At 35.6% G+C, this 18,900-nt stretch overlaps 1 long non-coding RNA gene across 1 annotated transcript in view; it reads right to left on the bottom strand.

Moving 5' to 3' along the window:
• Positions 1-18,900, bottom strand: part of LOC103244766 (uncharacterized) — a 149,924-nt gene that overhangs the window by 7,731 nt on the left and 123,293 nt on the right. The window contains exons 9-11 of the long non-coding RNA XR_005243119.2: positions 5,294-5,388; positions 4,816-4,900; positions 3,732-3,769 (exon numbers count right to left, since the gene is read on the bottom strand). This is a non-coding gene — a long non-coding RNA (uncharacterized lncRNA). The remainder of the gene's footprint in view (positions 1-3,731; positions 3,770-4,815; positions 4,901-5,293; positions 5,389-18,900) is intronic.

Genomic DNA, 18,900 nt, shown 5'->3' with positions numbered 1-18,900 from the left:
ACCTAAAAAGAGAAATGTCATTCAACCCAGCAATCCCATTACTGGGTACATACTAAAAGGAGTAGAAATCTTTCTAAAGACAATACTCACATATGTTCATTGCAGCACTATTCACAATAGCAAAGACATGTAATCAGCCTAAATGTCCATCCAAGGTAGACTGCATAAAGCAAATTTTATATATACCATGGAATACTATGCAGCCATAAAAATGAATGATATTATATGCTTTTCAGGAACATGAATGAAGCTGGAGGCCATTATCATTAGCAAACTAACGCAGGAACTGGAAACCAAATACTGCATGTTATTACTTATAAGTGGGAGCTAAATGATGAAAACACATGGATACATACAAGGGAACAACAGACACTGGGGCCTACCAGAAGGTGAAGGCTGCGAGAAGAGAGAGGATCAGGAAAAATAATTATTGTGTATTAGGCTTGATACCTGGGTGATGAAATAATCTGTACGACAAACCTCCATGACACGAGTTTACCTATGTAACAAACCTGCACATGTGACCCTAAACTTAAAATAAAAGTTAAAGAAAAGTCCTGAAAAACACAAACACAAAAGTATATTTGGACAATAAGAAAGAGATCTTATGTTCTTGGATAAGATGATTGAGCATCTTTAGTTGATATCTATTTCACAGGGGAAAATAGATATTCAACAATAGTTAAAAACTGGAAAATAAAAACTATATGCTTGATGAATTTGCTTTACTAGATGTTTAACATTTTTTAAACTTCTATACTTTGACAATGTCACACAGATCAAAGAAGTAGGGTAAAATAGAGAGTCAATAAATAGACCAAAGTACATTTGGAAATCGAATATATAATAAAATTTGGAAATCTAACATATAATAAAGGTAGTTTCTCAAATAACTCAAGCAAAGGTATATATTTCTTTTTTTTTTTTTTTTTTTTTTTTTTTTTTTCCCGAGACGGAGTTTCGCTCTGCCGCCCAGGCTGGAGTGCAGTGGCCGGATCTCAGCTCACTGCAAGCTCCGCCTCCCGGGTTCATGCCATTCTCCTGCCTCAGCCTCCCCGAGTAGCTGGGACTACAGGCACCCGCCACCTCGCCCGGCTAGTTTTTTTTTTGTATTTTTTAGTACAGACGGGGTTTCACCGTATCAGCCAGGATGGTCTCGATCTCCTGACCTCGTGATCCGCCCGTCTCGGCCTCCCAAAGTGCTGGGATTACAGGCTTGAGCCACCGCGCCCGGCCCAAAGGTATATATTTCAATAAATTAACCTGGGAAACCTTATTTGCTTCTTGGAAAAAGAGAAAATTGAAGCTACATCTCATGCTTTATTAAAAAATACACTCCCAACATATCAGAGCCTTAAGTGTAAATCATAAAACGACAAGAACATTAGAAGTCAACAAGAGTGAATTTCTCTAAAACCAGAAAGTTGAAAAGTTTCTAAATATGACTTAATGTCAATATGTTATATACCTAAAGAACAATAAATTTAACCGCATAAAACATTTGCAGGGCAAATAAATGCCACAATCAAGTTATAATGCGTTATATTTTCAACATATGTAGCATAATATAGTGATGATATTATTGAAACTCATAAATAATAGAGAGATTTTTTAAATGCCAAAGAAAATGGTGTTCAAAATGTATGATCAAAAATTTTCTAAAGGACCTGGAAAAGTGGTTCTGTAATATAAGAAAAGATGTTAAATTTTACTTCTAATTAGAAAAATTAAAACATAATATTCACTCCCACACACAAGATCTACAGAAATTTTAAATCTTTGAAAAAGAAGACAATTTCACATACAATACACCCCAAAACGTAAAATATCTAGGAATATAATCAACCAAGGAGGTGAAAGATCACTCAAGGAAAACAATAAAACACCAGTGAAGGAAGCTGTAGATAACAGAAACAAATGCAAAAACATTTCTTGCATATGGATTGGAAGAATATAATTAAGGTGAACATAATGCCCAAAGCAATTTACAAATTCAAAACAATCCCTAACAATGTAAAAATGTACCAATGTTATTATTTTTCACAGGATTAGGGAAAACAACTCTAAAATATATATGAAGGCAAGAAAGCCTGAATAGCCAAAGCAATCCTAAGCACAAACACACAAACAAAAGCAACATCATTCTATGCAATGAATTTGTGACAAAAACCTCAAAAGTAAATGAAAAACAAACAAACAAACAAACCCAGTCAAATGGGACTTAAACTAAAAAGGTTCTGCACAGCAAAATAAATAAACAACAGCATGAACAGACAACCTGTAGAATCGGAGAGTGTATTTGAAACTATGAATCTGACAAGGCACTAATATCTAGATTTTACGAGGACCTCAAACAACTGAGAACAACAACAAAACCAAAATAATAATCTCAATAAAAGTGGGCAAAGAAATGAATAAATATTTTTCAAAAGAAGACATACAAATAGCCAACAAGCATACAAAAAATGCTCAACATTACTAATCATAAGAGAAATGCAAATTAAATCCACAATAGGACATCATCTTTCACTAATTATAATGATTATTACTAAAAAGATAAAAAATAACAGGCGTTAGTGAGGATGTGGAGGAAAGGGAACTCATATACTGTTGAAGGGAATGTAGATTAGTAGTACATCTCTGAAAAGCAACATGAACTTTGAAGAAATAAAAATAGAACCACCTTTCAACACAGCAATCCAACTACTGGATATCTACATAAAGGAATAGAAATCATTATGTCAAAAAAACAAAACAAAACAAAACACTTGCATCTGTAGGTTTATCACAGTACTAATCACAGTAGTAAATATTGTCAATCAATCAGTCAAAGTGCCCATCAATGAATGTTTGGATAAATAAAATGTAGTATACATACACAGTTGATTTCTTTGCAGCCATGAAAAAGAACCAAACCATGTCTTTTGCATGGATAGAACTGGAGGCCATCTTACATGAAAGTCAAATGAAGAAAGACAAATACCACATGTTCCCACTTATAAGTAGCAGCTAAATAATGTATACTTGTGGACATAGAGTATGGAAGGATAGAAAATAGAGACACATGGAAGAGTGAGGGAGTGGGGAAGAATGATGAGAAATGACTTAATGGGTACAATGTACCTTATTTGTGTAAAGGATAGCCTAAAAGCCCTAGCTTCACCACTACACAATCTATGCATGTAACATATAAATGTATCCAAATAAACAGAAAAATTTTGACAGCCCACTATGGTGACAGACTGTGGAGATCAAGACACTCATTGTTAATGGGTATAAAAACTAGGAACACTCTTAAAGAGGATATTGTTTCCAATATTGTAAAACGTATAACAAAATTACCTATATTTTTACATTTCATACTAGCATTCTCACAGCTAGAAGTTTACTTTGCAAATATATATGCACAGATTATTCACTGAAACATGACCTGTAATTGCAAAATCTTGGAAACAATTTAAATGCTGAAATATAAAAGATTGAATTATCTCTTCGAATTCTACAAAATAGAGTACCACCGAGCTGGTAAATAAGGAGAAATGTCTGCATAAATAAAAACACTTCTGGAATGCTGACATTGCTGTATCTTCTCCTGGAGAAGCAATAACCTAGTGTTTTACGTTGTAATACACAATTTTTGTTGTGAACATTTTCCATGTTAACAGTTAGTTTTTGACTAACAACTTTTTAAAAATTGTTTTCTACTTTCTCAAAAATTAGAGGTAACTTACCTCAGCCAACACAGCAGGCAACTCAGACAATGCAATATCTGCACAAATGAAAAATATTAAATAACTTAATCTCCCCAATGATATATCCACATCTCTTGTAAGATGACATGGATGCAGCCCCTTCAGGGGGGAAGCTACAAGCCACACAATGAGTCTTCTCTGGCACTCACTGTGTATGGGAAAGTCAGATTACAACACTGGTAATAGTCCTGAGTCTTACAGCTGATCTCACTCAGTCTCAAATACATTACACGCTTTAAACCAACAACACCTTCCCTTGAGGATACCATTTTATTTGTTATCTACATTTTATAGATGATGAAATTAAAGGCTAAGGATGACGATTACTTCAAATATAAAAGAAATTAACTAGAACTCAGAGTCAAGCTCTCTTCTATTTTCACTGCTTTTTCCAATGCCAACGTAATTCCGTTGCAATGACAGTAATAGATAATCATGGGTTTTAAGGCAGGCCAAATGTCCTAAAGGTTATCAATGAGGACTGGCTTGATACGATACTTTGATGTCAGAATTTGTAACTATAAATATCAGATCTGAAGGTTTATCCTAACAACTTTTACTGAAGAATATGACCTCCAAAATAGGGAAAGAGTTTAGCTGAAGCACTTGAAGAGAATTCACTGGGCATTTATATTCACTGTAGAGTTTTCTCCCTTTATAACATAGAGAGGGGAATCCACCAATGTAATTTTTTTTTTTTTTAGATGGAGTCTTGCTCTGTTACCCCGGCTGGAGCATAATGGCGATCTTGGCTCACTGCAACCTCTGCCTCCTGGGATCAATTGATTCTCCTGCCTCAGCCTCCCAAGTAGCTGGAACTACAGGTACACACCACCATGCCTGGCTAATTTTTTTATTTTTAGTAGAGACAGGGTTTCACTTTGTTGGCCAGGCTGGTACCAATGTAATTTTAAAAGGGCATTTGTCCTCTGTTTATTTGATTTACCAGTTCAAGTATATTAAATCAAATGGAACAACCAATTCTATTCCCAGGTGATATCAAATCTTGCCTGCATTTTCTAGGACATCAGAATGTCTAACCAGGATTACAAAATGTACTTACCAGAACAAAGATAAAATGCCAACATGATGATAAAACTAGCTTTGATCCACAATGAGAAGTGAGCCATTTGACCTCTTCAGTTACCCTAAAAGAAATATGTAGAGAAAAGTTCATAATATTCATGACACAAACCCCATAAAGCTTCAGTGAACAGAATTGGAAAGAGGGACCACTTTCTGTACCCTTCCAATTGAGAAGACAGTTAGAACTTCTATATTCCTTTAGGGAAGACTAATGAAGAGTAGTCCCTTTGCTCCTCCACCCCTAAAGCCACCAAGAAATAAGCACAATAAATATATACGGGAAAATGTTCAGGATAACCTTCTGTGTGGCATTTAATATCACATGGACTTTTGAGAGTCTAATCTATTCTTCATAGAAGTTGCAAAAATCATTATTAGAAAAACACAATCTGGAGAAATTCAGACAGCAATTCTACACATGAAATTCACCATAATATATGTCACAAATTACCCACCTCAAGAAGGAATGGTCCAAAGGGAAACAGTGGCTGTCCTGATCACTCTTGCCTTCTCATGTATCTCCACGATGCTGAGGAGTCTTTTGAAATCTCTACATAAGGAAGACATGTAGATAAGGAGAGATAAGACAGAGTGATTGCGTGTCCTGGCAGGTGCTAGGAACTTGCCTCATACAGATATTATCAAAGCTATACCTACAGCTGAGAGTAAGGGGACAGACAATTTTACTGATGGGCACAAACAAATGAAATGGAAAAAAGTGATCTCTTGACAAGTGTATTAAGAGTCTAGTGCTCTTAAAGTCATCTTTTACACAGATGATTTTGTTGATGGCATGACAACACTGATTAAACAAATAAGGACTGCAATATAGGAATTATTTTGTTAGATAATTCTCATAGTCTAGCCAAATTTCTTTTGTACCTCCTTTTAATCCATTGGCACACTTCCTTTTGTAAAGAATATTTTTAACCAAACACCACTTGTTTCCCAATAACTTATGAAAATAAAAAAATTAATATAAATAAATAAATAAAAGAACAAATACCATAAATAGCAATATACATTGTTAATGTGGGACACAAAGAGGGGTAAATTTTTTTTAAGGAGATTTGGAAAATGATTACACTTGACATAGAAAAGTTTTTTTGTAAAAGTTCAACGTCAATAAATATGTCTCTACTATAAAAAAAGAATATTTTAAAAAGTGAACAAAGTTCCTCATTGTTTAAAGGTGGAGCTTTCATGTTTGGAATATGCTGTTTGAATGGCAGACATTTCAGCTCTGTCAATAAAATCATTACCTTTAGGAACTTTATCATTCTGACCTGGGTGATCCAAAATGAAATCCTGGTATCTGAGCAGTAGTTGTAAAGCTTCTAACAAATCAGCTATCAATTTTCCATGAGATAACTTAGTTTCAATAAAAGATAATTCTTCTACTTTCCAAATTTACCCTGTTGCATAACACACCAAACATATCTCTTATAAGGATATATTTTCATTTTAAATCCAGAACCAAGAATTCCAGTGGTAGTAATTGCTATTAACTCATGTGTTTGTGCACACTTAATTTCATATAAAAACATGAGCCTCCAAAATTTCATGCAAAGTCACCATAGCATAGGAGAGCTAAAGTTGGCTAATATTATTTTGAGCATATAACCTGTCATAAACTTTAACAAATATGCAATATGAGCAGAAATATTAGATAAGTCAGATCCTTTATTCTCTTCATTCACAAGAGAACAGTTAGACTCTCCTACTAGGAAGGGGAAAGAAGGACCTATTATACAAGGTTATGTTTGGCAGGATTACCATCTCTAAATTTTGAAGTTTGAAGCAGTGACAGTCTATATCTGACCAAGAATTATAGTAGTGAATACAGCACACTGATGTATGAACATGTAGGAGATGTAATATCCCGAACAGACTGTGCTTGCAGGGGGGCACGCGAATAACTCAAGCCAACAAGTTATAAGTGGAAGCAGAGCCAAGCATTCCAATGCTAGTGAGAGATGCTCCAGAGTTCCTTTCCCCTTGACAACATGCCTGCTGATGCTTCAAAACCTAATGGAGCGGTAACTACAGATCCAAGGATGATGAATTTGATGTCACTGTAATCTTTCTACACCTGATATTTAATTCATGTTTCATTGCAAGGTTTGATGTGGCTAAAATTCCACTGATAATGTAACAATAACGGGTCCACTTTGATGGGCTTGAAATTCCCAAAAGAACTTGTGTGATGAGGGAAACGGAGTGTGATGAAACTAGCTTATCAGATTTGGATAGGTACCACCTATGTCATGATATTGGTCCACTGTTTTCATGAGAATATTAGTCATCTGATCTATCTGTCTGCTAACTATCTTGTGCATCCAGAGAGAAAATCAGATAGATCTTAGGAGGCAGAATAGGGAGCTGTTAGTTGACACAATTCCCTAGTCCTCTTTCCGGTCCTACTCAATCAGAACCTCCACTGGAGAAGCCAAGAAGTCAGAATTTTTTAATGGAATGCTCTGTGGTTTCTAATTAGGTAAATGCTAACTTCCAAGGTCTTTGGAATGAAAGGGAAGATTAAAAGGGTGGTGTCAGCAGAGTTAGATGCTTCTGTCCATAGGTGAGATGTGGCCATACTAATGTGGATACATTTTTCAATAACACAGGATTTTTAAAAACCATTCTAGAAAGTTTGCCTTGACAGAGATAAATGGAATAAGTACACAATAGTATCTGGGCCTTTGGGGTTTATGTACCACTGTCATGATTGTAGTGGAAAGGAAAAGGCAAAATGAGAACATGTGTAAAGCATCACACTCTGAAATGTTTCATTAAAAATGTCATCAGTCCAAGGAGGCTTATATTAAGTTGAGTTTCTTGTTTGGAAGTTAGTGATTTTCCAGTTTTGGATTTACAGAATAGGTTATCTAATATACACACAGAGACAATACAAGCACACTCTTCTTCTGCTCCAAGTAATTTTTCTGGTTTAAGAAGAAGCCTCCACAAATCTCTAGTCTCCATTATGGACAGAGGTGATAATTAGGGCTAAAGTGTATTGAAAGATATGTTTGTAGTTGAACAAGGGCTTGGCCCAGGCGTAGAAAATATCCTTGCCCTCACTAACCAGTCTCATGCTATTTAATTTAGTAAAATAAAGACATTATGGTGCTAGCAAATATTACAGTCTATTAAAAGCTGGTCCCAGACCATTCCTCTCACTTGGGTTACAGAGAACATCTCCTGGGAAGGAATGAGAGTCATTTGTGATGCTTGTGGAACTGAGCTTCCTTCAGTCTAAAATACGTGTCCAGTTTCTAGGAAATGTTCTCTAATGGGGGGATGTACACTTTTTAAAGAAAAATCAGAATCTACTAAAAACTTTAAGGACTAATAATCAACATTAAAAGAAAAAATTAGTCTCAGAATTTGCAGGAACTATGGCACTTTTGGAGATGATAATGCAGGTTTTTATTGGTACATATGGAATATATAATTTAAATAAAATTTAAATATATCAAAATAACAAATCTGAATAATCTTAACAACTGTATTCAGATGTCACTGACATATAAAAATTGTACATATTTAAGATTTACAACGTGATGTTTTGATGTACCTATACATTGAAAGATTATACCCACAATCAAAGAAACATATCCCTTACCTCTACATAGCTACCACTGCGTGTCTGTGTATGTGTGTTTAAGGAGAAGATTCAACTTAGTTTATGTTAACCTCTTAGCAAATTACAAGTATGCAATACAGTTACATTGCCTTTCTTCACCATACTGTGCATTAACTTTCCAGAAATTACTCCTTGCATTACTGGATTTTGTACTGTTTGACCAGTGTCAGAGAGGTGTGGAGGTCTATCTCTCTTTTCTCCTGCTGGCTGGTGTTTGGAAATTTAAAAAAAAGTCTTCACATGTTAAGTTTGAGATGTATGTTAGACATATATCTTAGTTTGGATTCCTCCAGAAGGTGATTCTGTGCAAAGATTTGACTATAAGGTAGTCTGTTTGGGAAACATCAGTAGGAGACTGGGAAGGTGAGGCAGAAAAGTGAAGGGAGTCAAGGAACAGGGTGTCATCCAGCAGGTTATCACAGTGGGAAAATGAATCCTTCTTCCACAGTGGGATTCTAGAGGTAGTATGAAGCATCAACACCAGGTTTATCCTACCCAAAAGGCAAGGGTGGTGGCATATTTATGCACCAACTCTCATCACTCATTGATGGAGAGATACTTGCAGGGTGTGTTGACTGCATGTAGCTTCTGGCACAAGGTACATGGACAGAGTATTCAGAGAAAGCCCATTAACAAAGAGATACAAGATGCTAACAGTTGGAAGTGGAGCCATACAAACCGATGCACAAAACCCAAAAAGATATAAACAGAGCACTGACAGTGAGGCGGAAAATTAAAGAAAAATAAAATTAAAAAGAAAGAGAAATAAGCTTTCCTGTGTTAGGCTGACTTGTCCCAGAGGCAGCAACAAACACAGCTCAGACCCAGGAAAAGTCTTGATAATATTATCTAGTGTGCTCTGGAGACTCTCCCAGCACTCCCTCAACATAGGGAGAAGAAAAACAAAATTTCCTTTGTTTTATGGTATGAGTTTGTAGATTCTTGTTCTCTGTAACTAGTAACTTCAAGTATTCTGTTTTATCTAAGAAGTACAGCGAAGGTCATGAGAAGGCTGAGCAGGCCTGAACTGCAGCTGTCTGGGCACCGTAGTGAAGGTGATGAGATAAACCAGGACAAGGCTTGTTAGAGCAAAACCTAGATAACAGACATCTGAGTTGCATAGCAATGGTCATGTGCAATCCTGAGTTACGAACCTGTTACAATTTCGTTAAGAGTCTTTGTCCTGCCTCTGTAACCCTGCTTTCACGCCACTGTAAGCTTGCTTCAAGCTAGCCCACTCCCTTTTGTGAAGTGTGTATAAAAGTCAAGTGCTGTCTTTGTTTTGCGCCCAGTCTTTGGACATTGAGTCTGCTGAGCCTGAGTGCACTCAATAATAAAGATACCCTCCTGTATACACCCCAAGATCTCTCTCTAGTCCTCCTGATTCCACAACAACAGCATTACAATATCATAGTGGGGACATAAAGAATCTGAAATTCAGGAACAGTTTGTTGGAGACATAAATTTGGGAGTCATTGACATATAAGTGCAATTAAAATTCATGCGCTGGATGTGATCACTTAGGGAAACAGAGAAAAGGACTCTTTTCTCCTAGCACAGGAATAGCAACAACAGCAAAAATTAAGATCTTGTTAAAAAGAAAGAAATTATACCAAAAAAAAAAAAAGAGAGAATTTGATAACATGGGAGCCAAGTGTTTTAAAGTGCATCAAAAAGAAGAAGAGAGTAACAAACCATATCAAATGCTAATGTTAGATAGCAAAACTGAGATGTGGGAATCCACTCATGTCTTTAACAATATAGATTCGTTACTGACCTTAACATGAGTCAGCAGAGTGATACATGTTAAATCTGCTTAGTATAGGATTAGGAGGAAATGGGTAAAAGAAATTAGACAGCAATCAGTTAACAATTTTTTATGAATTTTGTTCCAATTATAAATGAAGAAATGACACAATAGCTGGAAAGGAATATGGAAGTAAGAGAATGTTTATGACATGGGATAAAATTAGTATAGCTGTATTCAGATGGGAAAGATATGGGAGAAACGGGGAAGTAATGATCTAGAAGAAAGAGGAATTATTCTTCGTGAGGTGAGAGGAAACGGAGTCAATCTGAGTACATATATGTATCATGTTTACAATAGAAATGCTTGGTCTTAGTATATATGTGTGTGTGTGTGTGTACATATATACATATATATGGTTTGTTTGTTTTTTGTTTTTGTTTTTCTTTTAGATGGAGTCTTACTCTGTTGCTCAGGTTGGAATGCAGTGGCGCAATCTCAGTTCACTGCAACCTCCACCTCCCAGGTTCAAGTGATTCTCCTGCCTCAGCCTCTCAAGTAGCTGAGACTACAGGCGCGCACCACTACGCCCGGCTCATTTTGTATTTTTAGTAGAGATGGGGTTTCACCATGTTGGCTGGGCTGGTCTCAAACTCCCGACTTCAGATGATCCACCTGACCTCGTGATCCACTCACCTTGGCCTCCCAAAGTGCTGGGATTACAGGTATGAGCCACCGTGCATGGCTGTATTTGTTTTATTAGCCATAATAAATAATACATCTTTCCAAAGTAATTGAGTCCGTTTACAATTATATAAACAATGGACGAGTTTTGCAGTTGCCACATATGCTGTTCAGCATTTTGTATTATCAAACTGATTCTAGCCACTTTAGTGAAAGCTTAGTGATATCTAGTTGTGATTTTTAAATTTATCTTATAACTAATAGTTGGCTCTTAGGATGTAGTATCGTGAAAGCCACCTGTTGGAAACTAAACAGCCTGTATTCCACTATTTATCTAGATAATTGTATGAAGGAGAACACCACTTCCCCAAAAATCTGGAACCACTTTAGATTGTTTATATGAGCAAGAATGTATGTCTCTTGTGTATCCTGGGCCATTGTACATGTTTAGGATTATTTATTACAAGCATACATGTACACTGTACACATTTTGGAGTGTTTGTTAAAGAGTTTGCTTGCAAGAATAACAAGTATTTTTACTGCCATAGTCATTTAATAGTGTACAATTTCCATTAAGATTCTATATTTAATTCAGGGAATATTTAAATATATTAATATGCAATGCATTTATAATTCGTTATGAATTGTAAATACTATCACATGTATTTCAGAGCACATAGCCTGTGGTTCCTTGGAATTTACTGAGGCTTCCTTTATGGCCTAAAATATGGCTCATTTTTATTAATGCTCCCTGTATGCTTAAGAAGAAAGTTAATTCTGTTTATTCGTTATAGAGTTTTACATATATCTAAGATCCCAAGCTAATTATGTTTATGTTCAACTCATGTCTGCTTTTTGCAATAATTGCTTTCATTAGTTTATAGTGTTCTGATTTTTGTCAGTTGTTTATGGCAATAGTTCTTCCTAGGAGTCTAAGTGATTTGCTTTGGAAGCTCAAGTTACCATGAATACTGCCTGATAATGTGGACTAAGGAAGTGCTGAAGTCCAGGCCCTCATCTGGGTCCTTCCTGGTGACTATGAAAGGTGAAACTAAGCCTAAATGCAGAGAGGCCTACATAGAACCTCAGTTATCTACTTCACATGCTATCCCTAAATCTGGGACTTCCTTTGGTCAGAGTCAGCTTAAACTCAGATAAATACAACACTAGTAACAATGTTTATCTTGAGAGTCTGGAGGGAAAGAGTTGGAAGAAGAAATACCCAAGAGAAAATGGTCAGCTCGCTTCTGTTTGCATCAGCTCCAAGACAAGCCCGGCTTTTGCACTAACCTAATATTGTCTGTGGACACTAGTGGCCTGAGCTGTGGCTGCTGATGTGTATGGCTTAGAAGCAAAAGTTAACTGCAGTAATTAAAGAAACTACTAACCTTCATTTAATCAAATGTTGGTAAAATATGTGCTCTCTCAGTCTCACAGGTGGCATCATTACCTGAAAACAGGACTCTCCAGGGTAATTTCTGCCCATGACAGGTGACATTATGCCTTTACCTCTGTGGCCTTGTATATATTATTTCCTATGGGTACCATGATGTGAAAAAGCTTGGGGTGCCCTCTACGTGTGTACTGTCTGGGTTGTTGAGAATGAGAATTTGTCCAAGTTTTACTTGTTCAGTAAATACAGTGAAATGATGGCCATATCCCATTGTTTGTAACTCCAGATGGCATTGCTTTCTGTTCCACCACCACTGCCTGTAGATCTTTGTCAGTCGCTACCTCTGTTTACCAGCTACAGTCTAGCTTCTGAGCACCCTAAGGAGTAAGAAAGCAAATTTATCTGGGGGCAAATGCTTTCAGAACTCCCTTCAAAATACATAAAGAAACTTACTTCCATCACTCCCAGAATCTGGACATATCTTTCTTGTAATACTGTAATACAGTCTTGTAACTGCTCTCCTGAATTTCACCTTTGTTCTCCCTATCTATTCCCAACATAGCACTGAAAAAAATGTCTTTTAGTACTCACTCCATTATTTAAATCATGTAACTGTTTCTCAGCTCTTTCAACACAAAAGCCAAAGCCTTAACAAGCCTGTAAATCTCTGCAGTTAACCCTGCTCCCTTCCCACTTCTGCTTCACTGTGGCTGCTGAAGAGTCTGATGTCAAAATGATTCTTAATCTTTGAACTCAAAACCTACTACTATTTCCCTTATGCCTTTTCCCCAGTCACAAGAGTCTCCCTGTCCCCTAGAACACCACCCACATGTTAGCTTCAGGACCTTTGACCTTTTGACCTGACTCTTCACTCTGTTCAAATGTAGCTTTTTAAATAATTGAAGTTTACCTTGACCTTACATTTTAAATTGCAACTTCTCTCCAGCCTTCCCAATTTCCTTTTCTCATAGGAAAAATCTAAAATGCCCACAGGTAATAGTTTCAGGAAGGTAACAAAGGAGCAGCATTTGGTATTTTTGAAGTGGCCTCATCAAGATGGGAGCAGGAAGTCCCTGATATTTTCCTAAGAACATCCACCAGCAGCAGCCCAGTTTCTTTGGACTACAGTTAAAGGTAAGAAGCACATTGGTTAAGACATCAAAAAGTCTTGGCCTTTGCTTCTGTTCATAAAATGTTCTTCAAATCCAGCTCCCTTCCTTGTTATCTAAAATAAAAAATGCTTAGAGGATAGCAATCATTTTATATTAAAAATCCTAGAAATACAAAAAGATAATAAAAAGAAGCCTATGCAATTTAACAGCATGTTGAAGAATAGTACACAGTGAATAAGTAGGAATTATCTTAAAATGAGACGATTACATATTAGAATGGATATTGCTATAATTTATCACATCTATATATATAAAAAAGTATATAAACAATTGATAGATACTGAAAAGTAAATTTAATAATATCTCCATCTATATTTGAATGTTCTTTGCAATAAAAAAAAGTGCTTAAAAAGAAAAAATAACCTATTGAGTACAATGTTCATTAAAAGATCAAACTTTACCGCTATGCAATATATATGCATATAAGAAATCTTCACTTGTATCCTCTAAATCAATCAAAAAGAAAAAGACATGGTAGATTTTTGAAGTTAGTGATATTGCTGGTGGGTGCGTAAATTTGTATAGTTGCTAGGAGTTCATCATAAAGTCATTTCCATAAATATAAATATATATAAGTAATATGGGTTTTTCTGATACTGCAAAATGGAAATCACCCTATAGAGAGTTGGTTGAATTATGTTTTATCTAAAAAAGAAAATACAAGCAGCCATGAACTCAAACTGGGTTATAGCCTTTCTTTTAATAGAATAAACTGGAAGAAAATAGAATAGAAAATTTGCAGTATACTGCACACAGTGTGAGTAACGGCAGTTTTGTGAAATGTCTGTTTCAGACGTATGCGTGTATATTTGTGTTTGGTTTGCAATTAAAAATTTATTTTCGCTGGGCACGGTGACTCATGCCTGTAATCCTAGCACTTTGAGAGGCCAAGGCAGGAGGATCACTTGAGGTCAGGAGTTCGAGACCAGCCTGACCAATATGGAGAAACACTATCTCTTCTAAAAATACAAAATTAGCCAGGCGTGGTGGTGCATGCCTATAATCCCAGCTACTTGGGAGGCTGAGACAGGAGAATCGCTTGAATCCAGGATACTGAGGTTACAGTGAGCCAAGATCACGCCATTGCACTCCAGCCTGGGCAACAAGAGCCAAACTCCATCTCAAAAAAATATATATATATGGTTTCCTACCATGTGTTGCAGTCAAAAATAGGAAAAGTCCCCATATATTTTAACTGCACATCTTCATCTCTTTCTAAGGGACAGCATATTATTAATGAGTATCATATGTTTTGTTTTAGACTTCAAGAAACGCTATGTAAGTCCTGACAGCAATAGAAAGAAGCCAAATATCTCTAGTGAAAAGACCATTTAGTAAAGGCTGAATCTTCTTAGAAGTGAACCTTTGATCTCTCCAATTCTTATTCCACCAAATACATGAATGTGTTCTATCTTTTTAGATCTTATGTTGGGCAACTTCCCCTCTATTCCTCTGATTTAGTTCCACACATGACTCAGGTTTGTATCACCAAGTGTCACATTTCCTAACTGATCCAGCCTTTCTGCTTCTTTGGATTTCTCTGCATGTTGCTTGCTTTTATAATAATAAAACTCTAAGACTCATGAGGACAGTAAGTTTAATGTGCATCATGCTCTCTCAGTGACTTTGCAAAATGCCTCACACTTAGAAGGTAATCAGTAAGGATAATCAATAAAAATCAAATAAAATTATGACTCTCCTTTTTTCTACATACTGATATCCAATTACTGCCATTAACATAATTAGACTTACAGTACAATATCATGCAGAAATAGCTATAATAAATTTATTATTTGGATTTTGTTAAAAATATGCTAAATTGGGTAATTTAAGGAAAAATTAATAAAGGGCAATTAAATGCTGGGCAAGGTGAAGAAAAAACAAAAGAAACTTAGAAGTATCTCGGGGCTAATAACAGGGTTGTTCTGCTACCAGCTCCAGGTCTGACCCGTGAAAGCAGAACACATAAGTCCACGAGACTGTGTGGAGACGGTTCTGAGACACAGCTGTTTCTTTTGGTTGAAGCGTGCAGACAAGACAAGATGTAGATCCCCTGGGAAAGAACCAGGAAGATAAGTCTTCATTCATTTTACTTTCTCCAGTCTTCCAGAGATGCCTCTGATTGACTGAACCTAACTTGAAGCCAAAGAGGAAAGAACACATTGATGTTATTCCTAGGAGTCAGTCTCCTGCGGGGAAAAGCATCTGTGGGAGAACACAAGGATACATTCAAAAGGGTGAAAAGAATATGTCACCCTTTGATACTTATTTCATACTAACCTCAAAGGACATTTCCCACGTTTTACCATTGGTGTCTTGGCCCAACATGGTCATGATGAATTCTTGTTTTTATATATTATAGATTCAGTTTGTCAATATTTTGCTTAGTTGTTTACACTTATAATAATAAAAGAGATTGACCTGCAACTTTACTATTATTGTCAGATGGTTGATGATTGTATCAAGTTTGTGCTGATCTCTTCAAACAAGCTGGGATATATTGCTCCTTATGCTAGTCTTTGGAAGTGTTTATGTAAGATTACTGCTATTCCTTTATTAAATATTTATTATAATTTACCAATAAAATCATCAGGGTGTAACTTTTATTTGTGGTAAGCTTTAAAACAGTAATTTAAAAATATATATCATAAACTTCTTGAAATTTTCTATTTCCTATTTGGTTCATTTTACTATTTTATTTTCTATAGCTTGTCCATTTTAATCTCAACTTTGACATATATTGACCTAGAATTGATCATAACATCCTCTGATTATCATTGCTGTCTTCAGGGCTGTTAGTGAGACCCGTCCCCCTTTCATCCATAACACTTGTTGTTTAGACCTTACTTCTTTTCTTTTCTTGATCAATTTCAACTGGTATTATTTTAGTCAATTTTATTGTATTTATAGTGTCCTTTTTTCCACTTTCTTTGGGTTAGTCTGATGTTTGTCAGTTTCTATAATTTAGTGAGATGAATATTTAACTGAAAACAGTTCAACATTTCTTCCTTTAAAATTGTGATTTAAGGCCATAAGTTTCCTTTATGTGCTGCTTTAGTTTTATTTCATTAAGTTTTAATATTATTTTTTATTTAAAAATATGTTCCAATTTTTACTGATTTTTTTATTTATTGAATTTCTATAAATGTACATCTTAGTTTTAAAGAGTGAAATTTTATTACCTTTTCTTATCATTTCAAATTAAGGCATTACATTTTGAGTAATAAGGCTACAGGAAACAATTTGAGTTTTTTAAAAGTCAAAACCCAGAAGATTGAGTTGTTAGTTTAATAAAATAAATATTTACTTTATTTTTTTCAATTCTAGAACACTTTTGTCAAATGTTCTACATTTTTATTTTGTATTTTTCAATTCTTCTGTGAACTTTCCGATCTTGTTATTTTTCTTCACACATTGCCAAAATGTATTTCTTTTAAAATGTGTTACTACTAATTCCAATATGTGAAGTATCTCTAAATTTGTTTCTCTTATTATTTCTGTTCATTATCCTTACGTTGTCTTGTTCCTTTTTTTGTTTTTGACTGTGTTCCTTGCATTATATTTGAAACTTCCTTTGTGGAAATAATGTGTGGTCTAAAATAATACTATCTCCCTTCAGAGAAAGTTATCATTTGCTTCTGGTAGGTACCTGGAGGCACTAGAAATTTTGGACTCCCATCTTGACTGTCTTGTGACTGCTGGTTTAATTCTGGTTCCATGTTCCTCCCAAGGTGTGGTCCTTCAAGATCCCAGCCCCGTCAGGTAGGCCATACCTCCAGCTGCAGTCCCCTCATGTCCAGGTATCTACCCACAGGACGGATTCTCTCCTCAGCCTCTCAGCTGCCTTCTTTCAAATTAGCAAAAGCACCCAGGGTAAATATCCCTGAAACAATTCCAACAACCTCTCTTGAATTTTGACCTCTCTCAGACTTTGACCTAGTATTACTGTTTGATTATCCAAATAATTTCTGTCCTTAAACTTTTAAATTTTACTTGGTCTTATGATTGTAATCATTAAAATATTTGTTTTCTAGGGATACCATGAGTTCTTATTATTTAGCTTCAACCTATAAGTAAGAAAATACGGTATTTACTTTTCTGTTTCTGCATTACTTGGCTAAGGATAATGCCCTCCAGCTCCATCCATGTTCTTGCAAAAGACATAATCTCATTCTTTCTTGTGGCTGCATAGCATTCCATGGTGTATATATACCACATTTTCTTTAATCTGTCATTGACAGGCATTTAGGTTGATTCCATGTCTTTGTTATTGTGAATGGTGCTACAATGAATATACACATCGCTGTGTCTTTATGATAAAATGATTTCTATTTCTTTGGGTACATACCCAGTAACGGGATAGCTGGGTTGAATTATAGTTCTGTTTTTGGCTCTTTGAGAAATCACCCACTGCTTTCTACAATGATTAAACTAATTTACACTCCCATCAATGGCATATAAGTATTCCCTTTTCTCTGCAACCTCACCACCATCTGTTATTTTTTGACTTTTAAATAATAGCCATTCTGATTTGTGTGAGATGGCATCTCATTGTGGCTTTGAATAGCATCTCTCTAATGATCAGTGAGATTGAGTTCTTGTATTTGTTGGCTGCATGTATACGTCTTCTTTAGAAAAGTGTCTGTTCATATCCCTTGCCTACTTTTTAATGGGGTTTTTGTTTGTTTCTTATAAATTTGTTTAAGTTCTGTATAGATACTGGCTATTAGCCCTTTGTCAGATGCATAGTTTGCAAATATTTTCTCCTATTCTGTAGGTTATATTTACTCTGTTGATAGTTTTCTTCACTCTGCAGAAGATCTTAAGTTTAATTAGATCCCACTTGTCAATTTTTGCTTTTGTTGTGATTGCTTTTCTAGTTGATGCTTTATTTTCAATATTGAATTGTTTGAATTTAATTGTACTTTTTATTTGTCCTGATATATTTGCATACTAATTTAAGTTATTAAACTCGACAGGTTAATTCATTTCTTTGGAGAAAATTAAATACCTTAAAGCAAAAGACTTGTGATTGCTTTCGACATCTTTGCCAAGAAATCTTCGCCTGTACCTATGTCCAGAATGGTAGTGCCTAAACCCCAAGTCCTCTAGGGTTTTTATAGTTTGGGATTTTACATTTAAACCTTTAATCCATCTTGAGTTAATTTTTGTCTATAGTATAAAGAAGAGGTTCAGTTTCAATCTTCTCCATGTGACCAGTTATTCTAGCACTATTTATTGAATAGGGAGTCCTTTCCCCATTGCTTGTTTTCATTAGCTTTGTTGAAGATCAAATGGTTGTACGTGTGTGGTCTTATTTTTGGGCTCTCTGTTCTGTTCCATTGATCTATGTGTCTGTTTTCATACCAGTATCTTCTCGGTTTGGTTACTGTAGCCCTGTCATACAGTTTGAAGCC

Source organism: Chlorocebus sabaeus, chromosome 23, assembly GCF_047675955.1.
Source record: "Chlorocebus sabaeus isolate Y175 chromosome 23, mChlSab1.0.hap1, whole genome shotgun sequence".
In the NCBI taxonomy this organism is placed as follows: domain Eukaryota; kingdom Metazoa; phylum Chordata; class Mammalia; order Primates; family Cercopithecidae; genus Chlorocebus; species Chlorocebus sabaeus.
This window is presented reverse-complemented; position numbering and strand designations above follow the sequence as displayed.